Source organism: Bos grunniens, chromosome 14 (assembly GCF_055505025.1).
Source record: "Bos grunniens cultivar Pamir isolate PY7600 chromosome 14, Bosgru_T2T1.0, whole genome shotgun sequence".
In the NCBI taxonomy this organism is placed as follows: Eukaryota; Metazoa; Chordata; class Mammalia; order Artiodactyla; family Bovidae; genus Bos; species Bos grunniens.
In genome coordinates this window covers 60,440,006-60,462,243 of record NC_141178.1, presented here as the reverse complement: position 1 = coordinate 60,462,243, position 22,238 = coordinate 60,440,006, and the positions used below count along the sequence as shown (strand labels likewise).

Sequence of the window (22,238 nt, the reverse complement as noted above, 5' to 3'; positions counted from 1 at the left end):
TGAGATTCTGGTTTTCCAACAAGCTCCCAAGTATTATCCAAGCTGCCGGTCCAAGGACCACACCTTAAGTAGCCCTCAGTTAGAAGGGGGTGGGAGGAGAAGGCGGTGGGGCGGAGAGGGAAGAGAGGGGAGGAATGAGAGGTGGGGGAAACTAAGCAGAGTCCTTTTCCTCTTGCTCTCACCGACTTCTCTTGCACCCCCAAAGTAACGCCTCAAAATGCCGCAGACTGGCACTCTGCACTTCCTCTTCAGTCTGTAGCCGGAACCCACAGTGACCTTGTGTGGTTTTTGTCTCTCTCCTCCCCCGCCTTGCCCTGCCCGCCGGCCCCGCACAGCTCCTAGGTTCGCCCGCTGCCCCGACGCTGCTCAGCCTCCTCTCCGGCACGCTCTCCGGCTTCGCGCGCTTCTTCGCTCTCCTCCTTCGGCGACCCCCTCCCGAGGCTCCCCTGCGGCGCCGGGACTTCTCCGCCCTGATCCCCGCCCTGCCAGCCGCCGTGCTCTCGCCGGGGCACGAGGAGTGGCCGGGCCGCCTCTCGCTCCTGCTCAGGGCAGCTCTGGCACTGCCTGGCCGACCCCCAGGGGGACGTCTGCCTCGGGAAGTGGACGCCAGCGCCGGGCAGAGCTCGTCCATACCCGTGAGTACTGTGGTCTCACAGTCCGTGACCTCACCGAGACGCCCGCATCCCGGGTTCCTCTCTAACTCTGACTGACCCACTCCATGTGGGGCCAGCAAGGGGAGAGCGGGAGGGCAAGCGGGAAGGTCAGACCCGGCAGCGCAGGTTCAAGGAAAAGACGCCGGCTGCCCGCCTCACACCCCTCCCCCCAGGAGACCCTCGAGGCTGCTTTTCCGGGACCACTTTCTTCCAGAGTCTATGGAAGAGGGAGGGGTCCTCGCCCTCCGCGAGGCGGCTTCTCAAACTCTCCATCTTTACGCGTCCCTCTCCTCCGGCTACTCCAAGCCTACCCGGGACAAGCTTCAGCCCCCTCCTCGCGCTCCCACTCCCCAGCCCCCGGCTACAGCGGGCTCGGGTGGCCAGGGAGGAAATGACGTGATGTTATTTTAGGGTCAGGTCGGCTTTCAGCTTCGGGGTTTAGCACGGCCCCAGCAGTCAGACTGCGTCTCGATCCCGAGGGAGCGCCGGGGTCTTAAGGCCTCCGCGCCCGCAGAGCTGGGCGGCGGATTCCCCCCACCCTCCAGGTCTCCTCCTTCCTCGGATTCCAGTCAGGAGTTAGTTTTCCCCCGCTCGTCCCCGCCCGCCCCCCACTCCCCCGCCATCCAGCCAGGTGGGGCCTTCGACTCACTCGGGCGGGTGGGGAGGGGGTGAGGAACTCCTTTTCAGTATCGGGCCGTTGGAGGCTGAGGCTGCAGCCTGAGGAGGTGGGGAGCGAGCTGGGAGAAGCACTCGGGGGAAAGGAGACGGTGGGGACTGCCCTCCTGAGGCGGACAGTCCGCGGCCGGACTCTCCGGGTAGCAGCACCTGTGCGCGCGGCCCACCCCTGCGCGCACACTGGCTCCTCCTTCCCACAGCTCCATTCATAAGGTCCCACGCTCCTCCCGCACGCCGGAGTCCCACCCAGTCCCCGCGAACCCCAGCGTAAGGAATAGCCGAGGGGGTTCTTCGGCTCCCACTCTCCGTACTTCCTAATCAGGGGCTGGAGAAAGGGACCACTGTCCGGGCGTGGATGGGAACCCCCAGCTCTCGCCGCAGAGGAGCGCGCCGCCGGAGGCGAGCCCTGGGATCGTGGAGCCAGGGAGGGGGAGAGAGGGGCGGGGAGAGGCAGAGCCGAGGGAGGGAAAGAGAGAGAGAAGAGGGCGACTGGAAAGGCCGAGAGCCAAAGGCAGAGGAAAGCCAGGGAGGGCGATCGCGGGCTTAACTAGGGCTGCACTTGGAATTATAATAAAAATAAGGCACTCGCGGGACGCATGCGCACAGAGGACGGAGGCTAGCTGGCCCCAGCCACCCCTCCGGCTCTCCCGGTGGACGGAGGAACCGTGAGTACCCGCTAGCTTAGCAGCTCCTTCTCCCTTCCGGACTCGCGCTCAGACCTCGGATCCCGGAGCGGTGGGGGCCGGGCGGGGAGCGCACCGGGGCCAGGACGGCGGTGGCGGGAGCAGGCCTGAGTCAGTGCGCAGCGGGTGCCGGGCGTGGACTGTGACCGCGTTTCCAGGGTCTCCGCCGGGGAGTCCGCAGGATTCGACCCCGGTGGCCCGGCGTCAGTGAGGGGGTAGGCTACTGACACCCGAAGCGGATTTGGGAAACTTCGGGCGCCGGAGGCGGGCAGTGCGCCCAGGGGGAGAGGAAGTGGAGACTTCCACTCCAGCGGGCGCCCGCCACGGAGCCCCGGGGGTCTGACGCTGTGTTGGCCCTGAAGCTCTTGAAACCTAATGGACAGAACTGTCGGCACCCTTCGCCCGCGCCGAGGAGGTGGAGGCGGCGCGGAGGGTGTTTTACTTGCAGGAACAGCGCGGTTAGTAGCCCGCGCTCTTCGGACTGCGCTCGGAAGTTGGAACGAGTCTGGCGCCCCGGTTGCGGAGATCTGAGCGGGCCCGGGGCTGGAGTGGACCTCTGGGGCGGCGGCGCGAGGCAGGGAGTGGGCTTTGGGAGGTCGGTGGGCGCCGCGACTCCCCTCCTCGGATTGTGGGGGAGTGGGCAAGGGAGGGGTCGCGGAGGAGGTGGGGCGCCGGCGGGACTGATTGTGCGCCCAGGGCCCTACAGCGGTGGGGGCAGCGGGCTGGAAGGAGTGGGCAGCGGGTGTGGGGGGTGGTCTCGGTGCTGCGGGAGCCGACTGGGGTAGGGCCTGGGGACCCGAGTGGCTTGCGAGCCCCCGGGATTGGCCAGCGATCGGGAAAAGCCTGGGCTGCGGGCAGGGGGCGAGGCCGGGAGTGTAGCTCTGTCCCTGCGCCCCCCGCGGTTGACCGGCTGCAGGAGTGGGCGCCGAGGCCCAGCTTCAGTCCATGAGGAGGAGGGCGCTCCAGGGGGAACTCACCCCGACTTCCCTTCTTCACGAGAATCCGGCCGAGGCCGAGCGCTCTTTGTCTGCCCCCGCCGAGCCGATTGGCCAGAGGGCGCCTTGTGTCCCGACCGCAGCGGATGCCTGCGGCGCCGGCGGAACGCCCCTCGGCCACCAGCGAGCCGAAGCAGTCATTCGCCCGTGGGGCTCGCGCTGTCCCCGGAGGCGGGGGCACCTTCTCGTCACCCTCCGGCGTCAGCTCCCCTCTTCTGGAGCGCAGGGCCCCTGCGTGGCCGGGCTTCAGTTCCCTCCTGGTGGTTCCAGATCGCGAAGTTGACCAAACAAAGGTGCGAGTTGACGAAATGGGTGTGACTTATTCCCCAGACTTGGCAAAGGAAATTTGTAATGAAAAGGGTCTGTCTGTAAAGTATTAGCTTTTTTTTTCTTTCTCTCTTTTGCTCACGACCTGATTTTCTACTGGGCCTCGTCCTGTACGTTTAGTGGCATCTTTTGTATCACGTATCAGTATTGCGTAGGAGGCACAATATTTCGTAATAGGTAGAAGTCTTGAACTCAGGAACTGTCTAGATTCAGATCTCCGTTTAGCTGTGTGACCTCAGGCAAGTTACTCAACCTCCCTGTGCCATAGTTTTTATCGTCTGTAAAATAGAGATAAGAAAAGCAGGTATGCCATGGGTTGACTGCCAACATTCAGTAAATTCCCTGGAAAAGCAAATGGCAACCCACTCCAGTATTCTTGCCTGGAAAATGCCATGGACAGAAGAGCCTGGCAGGCCACAGTCCCTGGGGTCGCAAAGAGTCCCACACGACTGAAGCGACTTAGCACACATCCAGTAAATTAATGCAGTAGAACCCTGTTCAGTTCAGTTCAGTTCAGTCGTGTCCGGCTCTTTGCGACCCCACGAATCACAGCCCGCCAGGCCTCCCTGTCCATCACCAACTCCCGGAGTTCACTCAGACTCACGTCCATCGAGTCAGTGATGCCATCCAGCCATCTCATCCTCTGTCCTCCCCTTCTCTTCTTGCCCCCAATCCCTCCCAGCATCAGGGTCTTTTCCAATGAGTCAACTCTTCGCATGAGGTGGCCAAAGTATTGGAGTTTCAGCCTCAGGATCAGTCCTTCCAATGAAATAGAAGATGTCCATCAAAATTAGGAAAATGGAAAAAGTTTTCTGTCAGTATCTAAATGTAAAAACAATACATTTCTACATTATATGGACCCTTTTATTTCAAATAATTATTATATTTATTTATAAACTTCAAATAGCATTTTAAGAATATTGTCTCAGGACCTCCCTGGTGGTCCAGTGTCTAAGACTCTGTGCTCCCAATGCAGGGTGCCTTGGTTCAATTCCTAGTTAGGGAACTAGATCCCACATACCACAGCCAAGAGTTCCAATGGCTCAACTAAGATCCAGTGCAGCCAAATAAATAAATAAAATTATTTTTAAAAAGAAGAAAAGATTATCTCTAAACTTCAAAGTATTTCACTTTGTAAAACAAATATGCATTAAAACTATGTTTTAGGTCATGCTATATTTGGAAAATCCAATGTGTGCATTAAAATACTACACTGAGTCCATTTTAATTAAGAGAATGTGGAAACTTGGGAGCTAGAAATGCTAACTTTCCTAAAATCCAATCACAGTCGCTCAGTCATGTCTGACTGTTTTCGACCCTATGAACTATACAGTCCATGGAATTCTCCGGGCCAGAATACTGGAGAGAGTAGCCTTTCCCTTCTCCAGGGAATCTTCCCAACCCAGGGACTGAACCCAGGTCTCCTGCATTGCAGGTGGATGCTTTACTAGCTGAGCTACCAGGGAAGCCCGATATCAAAAGTACAGAATGATAAAAGTCAGATTACTCACTTACCTCCTTCACTTTACAGGTGTGGAAACATTCAGAGAGGTTAAGGGCCTTGTCAGACATCTCCAGCTAAACAGAGGCCAAATGGGATTAGAATTAGATCTGACTCAATGTCCAGGGCTCTTACACACCATACAGGTGATTTTCTGTTGACTGCAGATTAATGTATGCATGTGTTCAGTCCCTCTTGCACACAGACCCCAGGACTGCCAGGCTCCTCTGTTCATGGGATTCCCCAGAAAAGTACTGGAGTGGGTTGCCATTTCCTTCTCCAGGGGATCTTCCCAACTCAGGGTTCAAATCTGAGTCTTCTGTATTGGCAGGCGGATTCTTTACCACTGAGCCACCTGGGAAACCCTTGCAGATTGATGAACCTCTAACAAATAGGAAACCAGAAGGAAGAAATATACAAGCATGCGTTATCTTCAACATAAGAAAGGCCAGGCAGTAATGTTGTTACTACTGTCAGACCCCTTAATCGTGGTCCCTTCACACCAGGAGATATGACCACATGACTTGTTCGAGGTATGGAAAGGTGTCAGATTAAAGCAGAGACAGCATTAGAATTTCATATCCCACATTTTGCTGAGGCAGTCCGAGCATGGGTTGAAAAAGAATTTCCAGACACAGCATTTCAGAAGGGAGAAGTTTATTAAGGACAAAGGGCAGAGATAAAGTGGGCACTGTGAGCACAGCAGTCTGACCACCTAATAGACCAGGGAAAGCCAGCAGTGTTTGTGGGTTAATAGTAAATTTTTACAGCCTCAGACAAAATTCCTGCTGGAAGGTTGGCATTAGGTGATTGGTTGGGGTGCTATAGGGTGTTTACTGGAGTGGACATCTTTGCCTAATTGGGAGTCAGAAAGCTTGTCAGTGATGATCAGGGGGCTTTTGGCAAGGTTACAGAGTGGCTCGGTCAGCTTCAGAGGTGACCTTGATTCTGGGCTTCGCTTCTGTGGCCTTGGTGCGAAGCCTTGCCCCTGTGGCCTTCCGGGCAGGACTCAACACATTTGATTGATTAATCCCTTGTAGCAGTTTTACATTAGAAAACATTTTTGACCTTTTGTTAGATTTTTAATCCCCTTTCTTCTGGCTCTGAAGGTCTTTAGCCTGTAAGAGAGCTTTTTGGAAAGTCTTCCAAGATTGGGCTGCCCAGGTGGCTCAGTGATAAAGAACCCACCTGCCAATGCAGGAGATGTGGGTTCGATCCCTGGATTGGGAAGATCCTCTGGAGAAGGAAGTGGCAACCCACTCTAGTATTCTTGCCTGGGCAATCTCATGGATCCAGAGGAGTTTGGCTGGCTATAGTCCATGGGGTTGCAAAAGAGTCATACACGACTTAGATTACATACAAGGAGATTTTCTTATTCTAGATTATGTAGACAAGCAAGAGTGAGAGAAGTAAAGAAGTTTTCTTATTTTAATGCAGTGGCCCAGGTGGCTGGTTTCATTTCAGACACTTGAACATCAGTTCCAAAAGTCCTGGTGTTCTTTCATTTCTGCATGGAGCCGGCTCATGACATTCACCTTTCACTAACAGATGCAGCTTAAAGGTCCAGACTTCACATAAGTGGTTTAGAAATGACATGATGTGTATACATGCTAAGTCACTTCAGTCATGTCTGACTCTTTGTGACTTCATGAACTGTAGCCTGCCAGGCTCCTCTGTCCATGGGATTCTCTAGACAAGAATACTAGAGTGGGTTGCTGTGCTCTCCTCTGGGGAATCTTCTCAACCCAGGGATCGAACCCTTGTCTCTTAAGTCTACCTGCATTGGCAGGTGGCTTCTTTACCACTAGTGCCACCTGAGAAGCCCCCAGACTTCACATAAGTGGTTTAAAATGACGTGGCACAGCCTTTCAAGTGAGTGGTCTTGCAAAGTGATTCACAGGAATGATGTATCTACCACGGAAAGTCCTTCTAGGAACTGCATCTGCGTCCTTGAAGAAGGAGACCATGGTTCTCTCCAATTGTGAACTGGATATCTTACGCTCAGTTTTGCATTTCTGTACACTTGTTCATAGATGGAAATCCAGGGCATTAAGCAAGGAGTGACTTTCTAGCAGGCTCCTAAGTCAGTTCAGCAGAACTGAGTTTTGAAATCACATGTATCAAGTCAGATCCCCTTATGATTATCATGTGAATCATGGTCCAACTGGGAATACAGCAGATTGGTTTCCTACAGCACCAGGTGACTCACAGGGTGAGCTTCTATTCAGATTCGTATAGTGTCAGCAGCAGCTAATAGGGGTCAGTCGAGTCAGAGCCTAGCATTCAGTACATTACATGTGAGTCACTGACTCCCCAGCACTGCTGAGATGGTCCCTGAATGTTAACTTGAGCAGCCACTTTAAGAGACAGCACTGCACGGCGTGAGTGAGTTCACAGTACGACTGAATGGGCTTCTGCAGCAGCTGTTCACAGCCAAGTCTGATGTGACTGAGTGCTCAAGGTAGTGTTCCGAAGTTACAAATTCATAGAACCCAGCTGATTTCATTCTAGCTATTTGTGTGGGGAGTCATTTGTGAAAAGCGAGCAATATGCTCCATTACCCGGCAGTGATATTTCACTGGAGTTATTTCAGTGATTATTACAGCTGATTGATCTTGCTGGTTTGGGAATGCTCAATTTCCAGTTATTAATCAACTTTACCCTATAAAACCCTTCTCAAGTATGTATCAGTGTTTGGATTTTAGACAATGGCATCTCATGCAAAGTCACCTTGCAATTGGACTTCCTAATGTCTTGGGTTGACTGTGTGCACCTCAGTCCCACAGTGAAGTGGAGGAAAACACCTTGTTTTCTTGGTTTTTCTCTGTTTGTGCGCCTGTCACATCTGATGCTAACTAGATGCTGTTTGCTCCAGAGCCAGGACACAAGTTTGCGGTACCCATCCATCCTTCTAAGGCAGCAATACATGCAGCGCTCCCAAGCCTTCTGGAGCTGTTTGACTAGATCCATGCAAGCCTGTATAGCTGTTCTGATGCAAATTGGTGGAAAGAATTGTTCAACCCACACCCTACCCAACCCTTGTAGATGACTTTCATGTCTGGGGGGAGGAGGTTGATAATGAGATTTAAGGTTTTGTATTTATTTGGCTGTGTCCCATCTTAGTTGTGGCACATGGAATATTCATTGCATCATGAGGGAACCTTCCTTCCCACCTACAGATTCTTTAGTTGTGGCACCTAGCCTCAGTAGTTGCAGCCCTTGGGCTTAGTTGCTCTGCAGCACGTGGGATCTTAGTTCCCTGACCAGGGATCAAACCCATACCCCTGCAGGGCAAGGCAGATTCTTAACCACGACCACCAGGGAAGTCCCAAAATACAAATAATTTTTACATTAAGTTTCCTGTTAGGGCTTCCCAGTTGACTCAGTGGTAAAGAATCTGCTTGCTGATGCATGAGACACAGGAGATACCGGTTCAGTCCCTGGGTCAGAAAGATCCCCTGGAGGAGGAAATGGCAACCCACTCCAGTATTCTTTCCTGGAGAATCCCATGAACAGAGGAGCCTGGTGGGCTACAGTTCATGGGGTTGAAAAGAGTCAGGCATGACTGAGTGACTGAGCTTAAGATGGAAAAGTAGTCCTGGGGGGTGGTTGGGCAGTTCCAGAGTTGCTGGCCTCTTCAGCCCCTGGCCAGGGGAACAGCGCTGTGGGCCTACATTCCTGAGGCCAAAGACCCTGCTCAGAGTTCGGTTGCTCAGCATGGTGGGGGCCATTGGAGCCGGTTTTGCTGGTCTAGCCTCCAGACTCCGAGAGGTCTGCCCTTCTTACAGCAGTAAATGCATGAGAACTGTGGGGTCTCAGGACTTCCTTGGTGGTCCAGGGTTAAGCCTTGGCCTTCCACTGCAGAGGGCACAGTTTTGATCATTGGTCGGAAAACCAAGATCCACATGCTGTGCAGTGCGGCCAAAAAAAAAGAATTACAGGATCTAGTTTTACAACAACCTCAGTTCAGTTCAGTTCAGTCACTCAGTCGTGTCCGACTCTTTGCAACCCCATGAATCACAGCATGCCAGGCCTCCCTGTCCATCACCAACTCCCGGAGTTCATTCAAACTCACGTCCATCAAGTCAGTGATGCCATCCAGCCGTCTCATCCTCTGTCGTCCCCTTCTCCTCCTGCCCCCAATCCCTCCCAGCATGAGTCTTTTCCAATGAGTCAACTCTTCGCATGAGGTGGCCAAAGTACTGGAGTTTCAGCTTTAGCATCAGTCCTTCCAAAGAACACCCAGGGCTGATCTCCTTCAGAATGGACTGGTGGGATCTCCTTGCAGTCCAAGGGACTCTCAAGAGTCTTTTCCAACACCATAGTTCAAAAGCATCAATTCTTCAGCACTCAGCTTCCTTCACAGTCCAACTCTCACATCCATACATGACCACTGGAAAAACCATAGCCTTGACTAAACGGACCTTTGTTGGCAAAGTAATATCTCTGCTTTTCAATATGCTATCTAGGTTGGTCATAACTTTCCTTCCAAAGAATAAGCGTCTTTAAATTTCATGGCTGCAGTCACCATCTGCAGTGATTTTGGAGCCCCCAAAAATAAAGTCTGACACTGTTTCCACTGTTTCCCTTATCAGTTTCCCATGAAGTGATGGGACCAGATGCCATGATCTTCGTTTTCTGAATGTTGAGCTTTAAGCCAACTTTTTCACTCTCCTCTTTCACTTTCATCAAGAGGCTTTTGAGTTCCTCTTCACTTTCTGCCATAAGGGTGGTGTCATTTGCACAACCTGGAATTTATCAAATTCTCATTAGAGCTAAGTCTCTGCTGCAGCAAATAAGACATTTCTAGACTTTTAAATGACCTGGAAGTTCTGTACTGTATTTGTGATAAAATGAAGTACTTGCTTATGAACAAAAATATCTGAACAGCATACCAGACCAGGTGGAATAAATGTGGGTTAAACAAGGGTGAAGAAAATGGTACAAGAGTTATGAAAAACGTTCGCAAAATCTAATAACATGAACAACTTGCCTGTTCAGGTTAAACACATCATAAACTAACCTCCAAAAGATATCTCTTCTGTTATCTTCTAATGATGTATTCAAAATCCTGAGGGTATTAAGCTATAAGTTCTAATTGTGATAGAGCACTTATCTGTTAAAATATATCAAATGTAGCCTGAGAATGAGGAGACTGCATAGAGAATATTTTTTAATGGAAATTGATGCATAAAAGGCATCCTTTAGGATGGGGTTTTATTCCTAGTTCCCTATGTCTGACTGCTTTATGTGGTCACACAAAAAGAGATGAATGACTATGGTTCCCTACAAACAGTCTAAAATGCATAAGCATTAAGCATTCCAATTCACTGAGAATTTTTTCAGTTTTGGATCTGCTTGTTCAGCATATCTGCTGCTGCTGCTGCTGCTAAGTCGCTTCAGTCGTGTCTGACTCTGTGCCACCCCATAGACAGCAGCCCACCAGGCTCCACCGTCCCTGGGATTCTCCAGGCAAGAACACTGGAGTGGGTTGCCATTTCCTTCTCCAGTGCATGAAAGTGAAAAGTGAAAGTGAAGTCGCTCAGTTGTGTCCGACTCCTCGAGACCCCATGGACTGCAGCCCACCAGGCTCCTCCGTTCATGGGATTTTCCAGGCAAGAGTACTGGAGTGGGGTGCCATTGCCTTCTCTATCTAGCCATCTAATACTTAATGCCGGCAGGGCATGAGGTGGTGGGGAACCTAAAATTCAGGACATATTTTGGTGCAAATTGTAGAAAACCAAAACAGAGATTCTGTCACACACGTCCTAGGAACAGCAGACAAAAACATCCCAACAGCTCAGCCCCTGGAGAACTGTCTTGGGAGCAGGAAGGCAGTGTGGAACCCAGGTGAAGGTGCGCTGGTATGCCTGTTAGCCCATTCTCATCAGCAGCACACTTGCCGGAAAAGGACTCCGGAGTCATCCACGGATGGGCATCAAAAAGCAATCCCAGTCTGTCTAAAGGTGGCCCGTGTACAGCTGTGGGGTGAAGAGCCAGGCTCTGTGGGTAGATGGTGTAGATCTGAGTCAGTGTGGAGACTGCCCCACGGAGTAAACAGAAGTAAGGTGTGCTTACTACTCCATCTGCTCATTCAAAGGGGAAACTGCACATAGGTTGGAAATTATGGAGAGAAAGCAGGCCCTGATAAATAGTTAAGATTTTATTCTGGTGTCAAGGATTACCATCAATGGCCACAGGAGGGGGACTAACCAAGACTGGATTCTAGATAAAAAGAGTAAATATTTTGGGCTTTGAGGGCCATGTGGTCTCCATTGCAACTACTCAACTCTGTCACTGCCCCTAAAATCTGTGGGGGAGAGAACTGGAGATGGACTGCCCACCGGCCACCAGACTTACTCTCTAGTCCTTTACAGACAAAGTGTTACTTCTGATCCATAATCTAAATGTCAGTGTGGAGTACCACTACCAGGATCTTGTAGGAAACGGCCTCTAAAAAAGTAAGTTCAACCAATAACAATGACATTTCTTAGAGTTTTAAGGCACTCTAAAGGAAAAAAAAAAAAAATCAGGACAGATCACGAATCCAGTGAAAGACAATCTCCTATAGAAGATAAAATCAAAGGATCTAATTTAAGTTTCCTTTTGATATCCACCATTTCAACATTCAGCATTTTCATACGAATGGAAAAACTTAATGACAGTTAGCAAGTCCCAAAAGTACTAACGCAGTGACCTAAATGGGAAGGAAATCCAAAAAAGGAGTGTGGACTTATGAATACGTACAGCTGAGTCACTTTGTTGTACAGCAGAAACTGACACCACATTGTAAACTATTCACCCTAAATAAATAAATAATTTTTAAAATTGATGCAGAAAAAAATGACACTGGAGGCAGGAAATAATTAAGTACAAATATTTTATTAAATTTGATATAAAATATTTTTTAAAAGTTGTAATGAAGAAAGGAGAGGGAAATGATCCACACAAAGATTTTGTGGATGGGCGCTTAGACTGTGAAGGCTCTTAGGGATTCAGATTACAGCCTAAAAGCTTTAACAGGACGGGAGCTGAATATTTCATATCATTTATAATAGGATTATCATCACAGATGAAAATTCTAACTGATAATGTACAAGAGGCTAAGTCTGACTAGCCAATCCTACCATCCAGTCACAGATCATGGAGAATTTCCTGTGGCAACAAGTAGAATTTGTGGGGGGAAAAAAAAGAGATAGAAAATTTGCCCAGACAGACCTGAAAATAGAAAAGCCTGGTTTAGTGACTTATGAACACACCTTTTTGTAACTTTTTATTATCCTTGGTTTGCATGTACATTAATACATTTCATAACCCATCTGCTGTAACTGGTGGAAAAGAAGTTCTTCGACCAGCAAATATTCCTCCAGGCCTGATGTGTATGAGGTTTGTGCTCAGTAAACACAGAATGGGTCAGGAGAGCCTGAAGACTGGACCAGACTACAAGACTGCAAGGGAGCTTCGGGAGGACCCTCTGGGTTACCCTGGTAACCACCATTTGTCTCTGTTTGTACAGATTGAACTTGTTTTAGATTCCACATGTAAGCGATACAATCTAGTACTTTTCTTTCTGTCTGACTTACCTCACTTAACACTGTATTCTCAAGGTCCATCCATGTTTTCCCAAATGGGAGAATATCTTTCTTGTGGCTGAATAATATTCAGTCCTGTATTTATACCACCTCCTCTTTTTTATCCACTCATCCTCAACGGGCACTTGGGTCATTTCAACATCTTGGCTACGGTGAATAATGCTGCAGTAAACATGGGTGTGCAGATAAGATATCTAAATCTTGTCTTCATGTCCTTTGGGTATCTACCGGAGTCGAATTGCTGGATCATCTGGTAGTTCTATTTTTAGTTTTTTGAGGAACTTACATATGGTTCTCCATAGTGGCCACACCATTTGCATTCCCACTAACGATGCCTCACGTTTCCTTTTTCACCACCTTGGCAACGTCTATTGTCTCCTGTCTTCTTGATGAAACTGGTTTCTCTCTTAATGCTCTTCTGCTTTCATCAGCATTTCAGGCACTTTCATAGAAGTGTGGACTTGTAGAGGCTTTACATTCACGTTAAATTTATATTCACATTCTCAGGGTTTCACTGAAGCTCATGTAATCCATGATACCCTCCAGGCTCTAGTTTTATTTAGATTTTAAAGCCAAAGGTAGAGATGAAATATGTATGAGACTGAACAGAATCGGGACTTATATGGCATTCATTGCACTTACCCATTGTCTTCCCTATTAAGTAAAATCTGAATTGTAATTAGTTACATTCTGTTCATTTCTGTTTCTCAGGGTGCACTTTGGGAGCCCACTTCTTCCCTGTTGATTGTAGGAAAGGCTATAAATATCGAAATTCTCTGGGCCAAAGAGCACTCGAGTGCTTTTAACCGAGAAAGAGCTTGCATTCCTGACCTTGGTGCTAAGCTGTGTGGATAAAGGAGAGCATAGGGATGCTATCTCCCTGGCCCAGCATGTTCATCTGGATGCCCTACTGTAACATGGCATGCAGGGAAAGGATTTCCATGGCACTTTCCCCCCAAATACACACTTAAAGATTCGTGATAAATACCATGGTTCTGGACTGTCATGTAGCATTTCCCTCTGGAGCCAGGCTCTGGTCCCCATAGGGACCATGCTCCAGTGCCGTGGGATGCCCCATTCCTGTCTCCCCAGCATCACCTTCGTTCTTGGCATCACCACTACCCCCCACCACAGCAGCACAGCACAGGCACTAGTCCGACCATCTTCTCTCTCCCTCCGTCCTTGGATATTTTTCTTTTTTTTTTTTTAATATTTATTTATTTGTTTGATTGTGCCAGGTCTTAGTTGTGGCGTGTGGGATCTAGTTCTCTGACCAGGGAACGAACCTGGGCCCCCTGCATTGGGCAGATAGTCTTAGCCATTAGACCATCAGAGAAGTCCCCCCTTGGGTATTTTTCTTTCCTTTTCTGATGTGTCTCAACTTTCAGTCATGGGATGGCTTTATCATTTCCAACCAAATGAACACTGTCCACTTAGCTATTGTTGTTGTTGCTGTTGTTCAGTCGCTAAGTCGTGTCTGACTCTTTGCGACCCCATGGTTTATAGCCCTCCAGGCTCCTTTGTCCATGGCATTTCCCAGGCAAGAATACTGGAGTAGGTTGCCACTTCCTCCTCCAGGGGATCTTCCCAGACTAGGGATCCAACCCGCATCTCCTGCATTGGCAGGTAGATTCTTCACCACTGAGGCACCAGGGAAGCCCAGTTGGTTACTATACCTGAGTCAAGTGAACTTGATGAAACAGGAAGCAGGAATGACAGCCACCAGAAGCACAATGCAGGCAAGTGACTTATATCAGATGACACCCATTAGACATGCGCAGTTTAAGGACTGTTAGTAGATTCAGAGTGGGTAACTATCGCTGTTATCCACTTGAGAACATTTTCACATTTGCATCATTTCAAGAAGAAAGCCACCTCTGTCAGCTGTCCACCCACCAAGTCCCTTTCTTTGGCAACCCCGTTCGATTTTAAACATTCATTTGTCTGTGTTGAAAATATTTCTTCCTGTTTGTTCTGTAATTTGCAATGATTGCTCAGAAATTCTTAGAGAGTCAGGTGGCTCAGTGGTAAAGAATCCACCTGTAAATGTAGGAGATGCATGAGATTCGGGTTTGATCCCTGGGTCAGGAAGATCCCCTGGAGGATGAATTGGCAACCCACTCCAGTATTCTTGCCTGGGAACTCCCATGGACAGAGGAGCCTGCCGGGCTACAGTCCACAGGGCTGCAAAGAGTGGGATGCAACCCAGCATGTGTTCCTTGCTTTGAAAGGAAGCAGTAAAAGTTGGTAGGGATTCTTATCCAAACCTGGCACATTCTTTACCAGTTTCAAGATTGCCTGAAACAGCCCTAGAGACAGAGATTTAGTAAATGCTGAATTCTTTCAGAGGTGCCCTGGGCTAAGCAGTCATCTACAGTCTCCTTGAGAAAGTCCCATGGCCTCATGGGGTAAGGAATGCCCACAGTCAACATTTCAATCAGTACTTGCAAAATACACTGTAACTGTTGATTGGTATTAAGAAAGACCAAGTAAAAGCATGTATAATTCATTTATTTCCTTCTGATCTACTTTAATTTCCCAAAGGCAGTTGCAAAAGTTGAGTTATACAATATGTTCATTTAATAATGACAGAAGAAAAGCACATCACTATCATAAAAACCCTCAGTGTGGTTCGAGTTACAAACTTGGTGACAACCAGATAAACAAAATAGTAAATATTTCCATTCAAAGTTACTGAAAAACAGATGGTCACTTAAGTAGTTCTTTTAGAAGGTAAGGACAGATGTGATCATCCATCTGGAAGTAATTATAATTCTAAAAAAGTCTATTGTTATTAAACTCTCAGTTGATTTCCCCTACTAAAATAATGAACCAGCTTTTCCTTAAAATAGACCTGAAATTATTCAGGCAATAAAACCAAAAGGGAGAAAAATTTGAAAACTAGAGGACACATTAAGATCTCTGGCTAAAACTGGTAGGTTACTAAACATTGATAGCTTTCTGTGTCCTGTGAAGTGGAAGACCCAGATTGGATTTGCCTTTTGGTCTATTAACTGTGCTGAAGTCAATGCAAGTAATTCTAGCTCTTCATTAATATTTCATGAGCTAGAGTGAGTTGGACTTTTTTCTGGTGATGACTAGACCACAAGGTTCTCACACTTAAAATCAGCTGACTTCAAGATCCCACAAAACAGTAGAAACATCGTTGTTGACAGGATTCATCTTATTTCTCAGCTGCTAATAATAACAACAGGTGGGAGCCCTGGGCAGGCAGAGGGCCTGTTTGTGACTTAATTGGCACCAGCTGATTGGTGTTTATGCCTGGAGTCTGTGATTCAGAGAAAGCCAGGTTCACCTGCTGCTATTTTCAGAGGAGGTAGCTAACTCCAGGGAGAGTTCTGCACTGCATGATCCATCCACCCTCTACTTTCAGCTGGTCTGTTTTTCAAACCCCACTGTGTAAATTCTCTTTTTCAGTTGATTTACTATGTTGTGTTAATTCACACTGTACAGCAAAGTGACTCTTTTGCATTTCTTTTCCATTATGGTTTATCCCAGGATATTGAAGATAGTTCCCTGTGCTCCACAGTAGGACCTTGGTTATCCATTGTGTATATTCTTTCTTCCTCCTTCCCTCCTCTCTCCTTTCTTCCTTCCTTCCTTCCCTGAGTCTTCATTGCTATTCGAGGGTTTTCTCTAGTTACAGCGAGCAGGGGCTACCCTCTACTCGTGGTGCACAGACTTCTCTTTGCAGGGGCTTCTCTTGCTGTGGAGCTCTAGGATGTATAGGCTCAGCAGTTGGGGCACACGGCTTCGTTACTCCAGGGCACGTGGAATCTTCCTGCCCCAGGGATCAAACCCGTGTCCCCGGCACTTGTAGGCGGATTCTTAACCTCTGAGCTACGAGGAAGGTCCCATTGTGTAGATTCTTCAGTGAAAGACAACAAGAAGCCAGAAAAGACTTCTTGTCGGATTCATCAGCCTCAGAGTCACTCATCCTTAGAAACAGCTCCTCTGGGTTCTGGAAGCCTGCGTGCCTGGCATACCAGACTACTCTCTCCTCCCTCACGAGTAAGGATGTCTAACAGTTCTTTCCCCAGCCTGTGCCATGGATTTCTTCCAGTTCTACCAGGAGTGAGGGGCTCGGGCTGAGAGGGTCCTGGATCACAGCTTCTTCCACCCCACCCTGGGGTGAGGTGCCAGACCCCAAGGAGAACCTGTGGCAGCCCTACCCCACCCGCCACCAGGTACCACTACTGAGCACTCCCTGGATGCACTCGCCCTGCAGGCGGGGTCAGAGCAGAACCTAGAACTGACACACATCTGCAAAAAATCATCCTACATCTGGGGGAAGGATGTTATTAATAGAAAGAGTTTTCCCAGGCTGGGAAGACTTAGAAGGCAGAAAGACCGAAAGGAGGCTAAAATTAGGAGCAAATGGGGCTAAGTCCTCAGAAATGTTATTGCAGAGAACAAGGGAAGGAGTGTCTCGGGAGGATGCAGAGAATGTTCCTGGAAGACTGTTCTCTTGATGATGCTGGTACCCCTTGAGGGGAGCTCAGGAAACAGCCAAAGGGAAATGAACAGGTGTGGCCATGGAGGAGAGGAGCTCTGTTCTGAATTCAGAGAAGCAACAAAAACCTGATCCTTTGAACAGGCTCCAAGAAATACTGGGAGAGACTTTCCTGGTGGTCCAGTGCTTAAGACCTCCTCTTGCAGTGCAGGGAGTGTGGTCGGGGAGCTAAGATCTCACAGCCTACCTCGGGGCCAAAAAACCCAAAACATAAAACAGGAGCAGTGCTGTAACAAATTCAATAAAGACTTGCAAAAATTATCCACTTAAAAATCTTTAAAAAAATATTTGTTGTTCAGTCGCTCAGTCATGTCTGACTCTTTGAGATCCCATAGATTCCAGCATACCAGGCTTCCTTGTCCTTAACAATCTCCCAGAGTTTGATCAAACTCATGTCCATTGAATCGATGATGCCATCCAACCATCTCATCCTCTGTCACCCCGTTCTCCTGCCTTCAATCTTTCCCAGCATCACATAAAATACTAGGAGAGCTCTTTGAGGGTGAGACAGGAAATCCAGTCAAATTAATGTCCTAGCATAAAGTGTGTGCTGCCGCTGCTCAGTCACTCAGTTGTGTCCACCTCTTTTGCGACTCATGCATGGACTGTAGCCCATCAGGCTCCTCTGTCCATGGGATTTCCCAGGCAAGAATACTGGAGTGGGTTGCCATGCCCTCGTCAAAGAGATCTTCCCTACCCAGGTATTGAACCCATGTCTCTTATGTCTCCTACATTGGGAGGCAGATTCTTTACCACTTTAGATCAGATCAGATCAGTCGCTCAGTCGTGTCTGACTCTTTGCGACCCCATGAATCGCAGCACGCCAGGCCTCCCTGGCCATCACCAACTCCCGGAGTTCACTCAGACTCACCTCCATCGAGTCAGTGATGCCATCCAGCCATCTCATCCTCTATTGTCCCCTTCTCCTCCTGACCCCAATCCCTCCCAGCATGAGTCTTTTCCAGTGAGTCAACTCTTCGCATGAGGTGGCCAAAGTACTGGAGTTTCAGCTTTAGCATCATTCCTTTCAAAGAAATCCCAGGGCTGATCTCCTTCAGAATGGACTGGTTGGATCTCCTTGCAGTCCAGGGGATTCTCAAGAGTCTTCTCCAACACCACAGTTCAAAAGCATCAATTTTTCGGCGCTCAGCCTTCTTCACAGTCCAACTCTCACATCCATACATGACCACAGGAAAAACCATAGCCTTGACTAGACGAACCTTTGTTGGCAAAATAATGTCTCTGCTTTTGAATATGCTATCTAGGTTGGTCATAACTTTCCTTCCAAGGAGTAAGCGTCTTTTAATTTCATGGCTGCAGTCACCATCTGTAGTGATTTCGGAGCCCAGAAAAATAAAGTCTGACACTGTTTCCACTGTTTCCCCATCTATTTCCCATGAAGTGGTGGGACCAGATGCCGTGATCTTCGTTTTCTGAATGTTGAGCTTTAAGCCAACTTTTTCACTCTCCACTTTCACTTTCATTAAGAGGCTTTTGAGTTCCTCTTCACTTTCTGCCATAAGGGTGGTGTCATCTGCATGTCTGAGATTATTGATATTTCTCCCAGAAATCTTGATTCCAGCTTGTGTTTCTTCCAGTCCAGCATTTCTCATGATGTACTCTGCATATAAGTTAAATAAACAGGGTGACAATACACAACCTTGATGAACTCCTTTTCCTATTTGGAACCAGTCTGTTGTTCCATGTCCAGTTCTAACTGTTGCTTCCTGACCTGCATACAAATTTCTCAAATTTTACCACTTAGCTACCAGCAAAGCCCCATAATGTGTGTGAGAGGTGGTCAGATACTATGGTCTAGGCGGGAGCATCTCCATTTATTAGCTAGTAAACTTTTGTAAGGGACTGCTTTGGTGGCTCAATGGTAAAGACTCTGCCTGCTAATGCAGGAGACTTGGGTTCTATTCCTGGGTCGGGAAGATCTCCTGGAGAACGAAATGGCAGCTCACTCCAGTATTCTTGCCTGGGAAATCTCATGGACAGAGGAACCTGGCAGGCCACAGTCTACGGGGTCACAAAGATTTGGACACGACTGAGCAACTAAACAACAACAAGCAAACTTGTGTAAAGAGAAATTTCTCCTTATCAACTCTTAGGTTACCCTGGAGTCACATTTGTGTTGGAAAAGACAGGATAAAACCTTGATTCTCTGTCAGTATTTACCAGTTTTCAAAATCAGTTGGTTTCCTAACATTTTCTAAAAGTAACAGTGAGTGTTTTTGCATCACTGTGAAATCACAGATTCACACACATCTGATTATTTTTCATTGCAGTTAGTATTTTCTTTCTGATACTTAAACTTTCCCACACTTGGCAGGGGCAGCCTTGTTTATATTAGCTCATGGCTCCCAAGTTTAGAATTTTTATATAGTCAAATCTGCCAATCTTTTACGGTCTCTAGGGGGAAGAGTAATTGTGTCATGCTATGTCAAAGCATCTAAAGTATGAGAGCCTAGTCACCTATTAAATGAAGGAGTCAGAGCTACATGTCCTGTTCAGTAAGATTTCTGATATATTTTTAAAGCAAAAAACATAAGGCACAGAGTCTACATAGCATCTGAGGCTGTTTAGATAAGCATTACTAAGACTGTGTTTTAAACTAAAGTTAATTACATGTTCTTATCATCATAGCAATGGCTCTGGAGGGACTTCCCTGGCAGTCCAGTGGTTAAGATTCCTCACTTCCAATGCAGGGGCTGAGGGTTCGATCCCTGGTTTGGAAATTAAGATCCCAGATGCTTCGTGGCATAACCAAAAAAAGAGATAAAGAGATGGTTTTGGAAAGAATCACATCAAAATCTTAACAATGGTTATTTCTGGGGCTGGGAGAAGGATTAAAGAGTTCAGCAGAGCTGTGATTTCTCTGTGTGCCTCTGTGTTCAGCATGGAAGCCTGGTTGAGGGTTCATCAGCATGTATTCCTTTTTTTATTGGGGATTTTCTTTTTTTTTTAATTAGTTTTATTGGAACTTAAATTAGTTTTATTGGAACTTCCCTGGTGATCCAGTGGTTGAGACTCCACGTGTCCACTGCAGGGGGTGTGGGCTGGATCCCTGGTTGCAGAACTAAGATCCCACATACCGCTCAGCAAGGCCAAAAAAAAAAGTTTTGTTTTCAAGTTCGGATTTAAAGTTTTGTCTTTGATGAAATCTTATATCTGCAATTACATTTGCAAATAGTTTCTGCATTTGGGGCGAAAAGAAATGAAAAACTGATTGGAATATCTAAATACCTAAGTATATATTAATGTTTATAAAAATATCATATTAAGTCAGAGAAAGACAAATATCATATGATACCACTTACATGCAGAATCTTAAAAAATGATACAAATGAACTTATTTACAAACAGAAATAGAGTCACAGATGTAGGAAATAAACTTATGGTAACCAGAGGCATCGGGGAGAGGGATAAATTACGAGTTTGGGATTAACATATACACAGTACTGTATATAAAATAGGCTCCCCTGGTGGCTCAGATGGTAAAGAATCTGTATATAAAATAGGAAAAAAGGACCTATTGTATAGCACAGAGAACAATATTCAATATCTTATAGTAACCTACAATGGAAAAGAATCTGGAAAAGATTATTCAAAGTAACCGAATCACTGTTGGGCACCAACACAACATTGTAAATCAACTATACTTCAATTTAAAAAGCGGTTAAAGTTTTTTTTTTTTTAATGTAAAATATTTACAGTCTCAAGGGAAGAAGCATAATATATGCACACACACGTGACTCGGAAAGAACATGAGTCACGTGTGTGTGCATGTGTGTGAGCAGTTTGTAGATTCTAGTCGCTTACACACTGTCAGCTAGCCAAGGGGCCATGGAAAAGTCACTTACCTCCCTTGGCCTAAAAATTAAGTAGATTAGATCACGTACAGGTCAAAGTAAACATCATAACTAGAAATATTGTCACATTAGTGTGTTATAAAATGCAGGCGTCTGAAAAAAAGAAAAATGCGTGTGTCTACGCTGAGCTGTCAAATTTCTGAAGAAGGCCCTTGGATTGACAGACTGGCATGAAGAAAGACAATGGGCTTGGCCAGCCGGGCTACAGGTCCTTCTGAGGCACCTCAGGGATGAGGTAAGCCTCTTTAAGCCTTGGTTTCTCCACCTGAGAAGAGGAACTAATAACTGTCTTTCTTGGCTCACGGAAATGTGGGGAGAAATACAAATGAGGTAATACATATGAAAGTCTCCTGTAATCTGTGAAGCCCCATAAAAATATGAAGCATTGTTCTCTTAATTAGCCTTGAATATTGTTCACACTCATAAATGTGGCCTTATTTGGGAAAAGGGCCTTTGCAGATGTAATCAAGTGCAGATGAGGCCACACTGGACCAGAGTCTCCTTATAAAGACCAGGGTGTCCTTGTAAAGGGTGTCCTTATAAAGAGAGAGCACTCCCGACTTGAGGGGGAGTTTGTCTCTCAAGTTTCCTTATGTTCTGGCTTGACTCTTTCAGGGCCCATCACTTCTTACTGATGGTAAGATCATCCTTCTAAAGATCGCTGGGGATGGTTTTAATGTTATGTCCTTGAAGGTTCTTGGTTCTCCTTTATCAGGCCCTTGTCTATGATTCTACAGCTTAGAATCAGGCCCTTTTAAGAGAGATTTTTTTTTTTCCCGTGCAATGCTTGTTCTTTCATCATATTCCCTATGTGTAATTGAAAAATGGCTATTTTCAGAATTTGGAAACCATAATGAAAATAAATAGCTATTCATGGAATCCAACTGCCAAGTTTAAGTTTATAAGAAAATAACTTTTCTGAGAGAGTCACTGTTAGGCTAAATTTTTTATAACTAGTTACTCCTTTCAATTCCAAATTACCAAAGATTTTGATCAAGATTAAGAATTTGCTTTTTTTTTTTACACTTGATCTTGAAAAGAGTTCTCTTAAATGGGTTCCTGGGAATGGAAAAGCCATGTTTGAGTAGGATGATCTCTTAGTTAAGATCTAAATATTTAATAGGGCTTCCCAGGTGGCTCAGTGGTAAAGAATCTCCCTGCCAAGCAGGAGATGTGGGCTCGATCACTAGGTTGGGAAGATTCCCTGGAGAAGGAAATGGCAACCCACTCCAGTATTCTTGCCTGGAAAATCCCATGGACAGAGGAGCCCAGTGGACTACAGAACATTTAATAAACTGCCAACCTGTTTTTTACCATTTTCTCAGGCTGCCATTAATTATAGAAACAGTTTCTGAGGTCACTGACATTGGTTTTACATTCATCTAACTTCTAAGCCTCTGGAC

The 22,238-nt window shown here is 47.0% G+C and overlaps 1 protein-coding gene across 3 annotated transcripts in view; it reads left to right on the top strand.

The window, feature by feature from the left end:
* The first annotated feature begins 341 nt into the window (after positions 1 to 341).
* The window catches only part of RGS20 (regulator of G protein signaling 20), a 30,476-nt gene continuing 8,579 nt past the window's right edge, over positions 342 to 22,238 (top strand). Inside the window, exon 1 of one of the 3 annotated variants that reach the window (XM_086336971.1) lies at positions 342 to 635. The gene's annotated coding sequence lies outside the window, so the exon portion shown is untranslated. Of the gene's footprint in view, positions 636 to 1,786; positions 2,227 to 22,238 lie in introns of those variants that run through there. The other 2 variants (XM_086336972.1, XM_086336973.1) reach the window with 2 other exon arrangements.